We start from the raw sequence: 4,460 nt of genomic DNA, 5'->3' as shown, positions 1-4,460 counted from the left end.
TCTAATTGAACCAGCTAGAGTTAGTGTCTGTGTCTTTCGGTGAAGAATCAGACTATGATTCCTCTGTAACAAGAATGTCCCCAGATCTCACTAGCTGAGGGTACAAACAAGGTCACTCTCTCGCTTACTTTGATAGTGAAACACCCCACACCTGTGTAACCACAGTACCCCAGATTCCATTTTGCTGTGATGGGGGGACAGCCTCAAGCATCCTGTGCCACTGCAGGAGGAGGACTCCGTGCTCAACAGCCTCAGTGATATAAGGGAAAGCAAGGCCCAACCTGAAAGATATCGGGACGAGTTCGTGTTCTCTAATATTGAAGAATGAATTTTAGGAACAACAAAGTAAGAGCAGAGTATATTTATTGAGGGAAAGAAAGCTTCTGCCCAAGAGAGGGACAGAAGGGGGCCTGAGTGGGATGCCAAGGAACTTGTCTTTCTTAGGGACTTTTATAGAGAAAAACCATGAGTTGAGGCAGATCCAAGGTGGGGAGAAATGGGAAATCGCAAGGTGGGCATGAGGTGGGACAAAACTATGGTCAGTCAATAAGATTACAAGTATAATTGTTCAGGTAAAATTGATTAAATCGGGATCAAATGGGGAAGTGAGTCACTTAGTAAGAGGGCATGAATATAGAACAGGGGCTTTTCCTGTAGGGGGTTGGGTTAGTGGCTCTTCCTGGCTTTTTCAAGGTGATTGACACCTATTTAGAATATCAATCCCTAATGTCCATCCCTAGGGAGGTATGTGGTGCATTTGTTAATCTTTTGTCTTGAGGTCTGGCCCACAGCGGAAGTGCTTCTCTCTCCTACAGTTGCAAGGTATCTTGTCATCCATACTGGCTCCTTCAAGGGCCTGGCCCTGTCTGACTGCCTATAATATTTCTATCTAACTCAGGTGCCTACATTAGTCGGCGATTGCCCCCTCATTGCTTCCCTCTTTGATGGTAGGTAATGACTTGTGAATCCAGCTCTTCTTGGTTTCTATTCCTAGAGGGCCAGGAGGGATCTGGAGGCCTCACTCATTGCAGAGTTTAATGAGCCAAATGCTTAATCCTACATATGCCCTTCCTTCGTTAGTGCTCCACTGCTGCCAAGGGGTAGACGCAGGTGTAGTCGGTGTGCTGTGCCTGGCACCACCGTGTCCTCCAGCCTTGGACCCTCTGTTAAGTCCTGCTCATCTGCTCTGCATGCCTCCCCCTGGCAACTAATCTAATGGTTATGCCTACAATTTGGCCTTTTCTGGAATGTGACATAAATAGAATCACAAAGATATGACCGTTGAGTTGGCTTTTCACTTAACATCATGCTTATGTGATTCATCTACATTGTTCCATGATACTTTTCACTCATTTTTATTGCTGAATAATAATCCCATCAGAAGGCTGAACTGTCTTTCATTTATCCACTCATTCATCCCTTAATGGACACTTGGGCTTAATTAGGGTTTGACAATCAAAAATACAACTGCTATATGCATTAGCTTTCAGGTGTTTCTGTAGATGTACGTTCCTCTTTCTTTTGAAATACTCAGGGGTGAATTTGCTAGGTCAAAATGCGTTACAGACCTAAATGTAACAGTTGACAACTACTAAACTTCAATAATAACATTTCCAATAGGAATTCTTGCAATGATGGAAATATAATTCTATGCTGTGCAGCACAGTAGCCATTAGCCTAGTGTGGTACAAAGTATTTGAAATGTGATTAAAGAACTGAATTTTAAATTTCACTTAATTAAATTTTAATTAATTTAACTTTAAGTAGGGATATTTGGCTACCGGCTTCATATTAGACAGTGTACTTCTAGAAGAAAACACTGGAGAAAATCTTTGTGGCTTTGGTTTAGACAAAGATTATTTAACACACAAAACTCATAAGCCATAAAAGAAGTCCATTGAGAAACTACTCAGTTAGGTTTCTTAATTTGCTGTTTTTCCAAAGACATTCATAAGAAAATGAAAAGACAAGCCATGGATGGAGAAAGTATCTGCAAAGCATATATCTGATCATGGATCCTTACAATTTAAAAACAAGAAAACAAACCTAATTAAAAGATAGGGAAAATATTTGAACAGATTCTTCACCAAACAGATATGGATAGCAAATAAATTCATGAAAATATGTCCAACATCATTACTCTTCAGAGAAATCCAAATTAAAACTGTCTTCAGTGAGCCTAACACCTACCTGATAGGGACAGAAATTTTAACCAAATAGAAAGAAATGGACACAAAAACTGGGATGACTGGTGTGGTGCTATGGGAACCTGTATTAGAGATAAGGGATCTCACCTAGTTGGTGGGAGATGGGGACAGCATAGGATTCTCCGAACAAGTGACAATGACGCTGAGGCTGAAGGGTGAGGAGAGTTACTATCAAGAAACTAAACTGGAATTGACTGAAAGACACAAATAATGGTGACTGATACTTCAAGAAGAGGAGAGTTGATCCTCCCTAGCCTGAGAAAAGGGATGGGGTAGAGAGGTAGGTGGTGGACCATTAGGCCCTGATGTAGTTCCCTAGATGTGGCAGAACCTGTGGGTGGTTGAGCACTACATATGGGGCCAGAGGACCACAGAACACTGCAATGGGACACTGGCTGTCACGAGTTCTTAGCCATCACTATCGCTTGCCCTCGAAAAAGGAGGGTTCCTGTACCACCTTCCAAGACGCTACCAGCTGTGTTCTTGCTTAATTCATACAGAAATTACAAATTGGCAGAGTAGCTCTTTTGGTGTCAGTGGCCCTCCTTGTCACTCAGAGCCAACAGCCACCAGCAGATCTCAAGACCTCTTCTGGCACCAGAAGTGGCAGCCTCTAGCTATTTTTCATTACTCTCTGGTGTTCTCTGCTGCCGGCTGCTCTCAGCGCTGCCTGCCTCTGGTACCAGCGGCCTCTGGTGTCAGCAGCTCTTCGTGTACCAGCTCAGTATGCTCTCCTTGAGACAGAAATCATGAATAGGCAAGGATCTGCCACCAGGAAGAGGTTTTATTAGGACTTATGTCACCACCCAAGGGGACAGAGTGCAGAGAATGAACTCAGTAAGGGTGTGGGAGGTTGCTTATAAAGAATAAAGGCAGGCTGGCACATGTGCAACATCAAACTTTCTGTATGCTCATGGGGAGGGGCAGAGCTCTTTTTGGGCCTGAATGAGGGAGCTGCAGAGGGGCAGAATCATGCAGACAGGCTGCAGGACAGAGTGGTGCAGGATGGGTCTGTGACTGAAGCCTGCTGCAAATATGTCCTGTAGGGGCTGTGGGACGCCCGATACAGCCAGGCTGCCTGCAAGGTGTTAGGGGGAGCACAGAATAAAATCATCTTGTGGGGAGCCTTCTCTCTGTCTCACAAGGGGCTTTGTCTTCTTTGCACCCTCATGTATGTGAAGGGTAGTGAAGGATTACCACATGTGAATACAAAAAGCAATGGAACACAATTCGTGCGGAGCCAGTATATGCAGTGGCCTGGACCCTAATCTGGAACACTGCGGTCCACATCTCAGTGTTACTGATCAAGAGCTTTGTGTCTTGAGCAGTTACTTGACTTCCCCGGGCCTCGGTTTCCCCAACTGTAATGTAAGCAGGTATTTCATCACGTGGTGGGGAAAATTTAAATGCCAATACACGTGAAGCTCTTGGAAGAGTCTAGCACAAAGCATTATATATGTGTTAGAGAAAATGTAACCGCCAGATGTGAGGGCCTACCCAAATTTCTTGGACTCCATAAGGAGGTGCTGGTACAACCTATGAAAGAAAGAAGAGCTCAAACTGGGCAGAATTTCCAGCCAAACTGTGGGACACGGTTGAAACTGGGCGGGTGGCGGAGACATAAAATGTTTGCCCCAAGTTCTCAGATCACTTCTCTTTCTGGTGCACGCGCGCGTCCACAAGGGGTACGCATTCCAGGAAAAGTAGTACTACAGCTGAGTGCAGGGCCGCTGCAGGGATCTGCGGAGCAGCCGAGCAGCCGAGCAGCCCTACACGGCGAAGGGGCAGGGCGCGGGCACTGGGTTGGAGAGGGGCTTGGGTGGGCAGCCTGGGAACCACCTCGCCATTGCGGGAGCAGGACTCCGGGGAAATGTCCCTGCATGTGAAACGCTCTGTCCCGAGTCCTGTGCTCCAGCCTTTTGTTCTAGGAGAAAGCAGAGCAGGCGGTAAAGCACGACCTACCTGGGCAGAGGAGCGAACCCTGGGAGGTCAGAAAGACAAGCAAGCAAACACGCCCGCCCCAACCCGTCGTCCTCAAAAAAAAAGAAAGGAAAAAAAAAAAAAAATCGCCTAACAGTGAACAGGGCCGAGCAGGGGAACCGGCGTCCGAGGTCGGGAGCGGGGCGCGGGTCCAGGTCTCCGGCAGAGGCCGCTGCAGCCGCCGCGGGACGCTGCGTCACTGAACTGCGTGGCTTTCTCGTCGCACCTCCGTGCCGCCCGTCACCTGCAGGTGAGTCCCGGCCCAGGTGCGGC

General features: G+C 46.9%; 1 protein-coding gene across 1 annotated transcript in view; it reads left to right on the top strand.

Moving 5' to 3' along the window:
• Positions 1-4,283: 4,283 nt before the first annotated feature.
• Sirt5 (sirtuin 5) overlaps positions 4,284-4,460 on the top strand; it is a 38,388-nt gene continuing 38,211 nt past the window's right edge. The window contains exon 1 of the mRNA XM_005398799.2: positions 4,284-4,437. The gene's annotated coding sequence lies outside the window, so the exon portion shown is untranslated. The remainder of the gene's footprint in view (positions 4,438-4,460) is intronic.

The sequence above is a fragment of the Chinchilla lanigera genome, unplaced genomic scaffold (genome assembly GCF_000276665.1).
Source record: "Chinchilla lanigera isolate Chin_1 unplaced genomic scaffold, ChiLan1.0 scaffold00064, whole genome shotgun sequence".
Classification (NCBI taxonomy): domain Eukaryota; kingdom Metazoa; phylum Chordata; class Mammalia; order Rodentia; family Chinchillidae; genus Chinchilla; species Chinchilla lanigera.
Note: the sequence above shows the minus strand (reverse complement) of the source record. Positions and strands in the feature narration are given on the sequence as shown.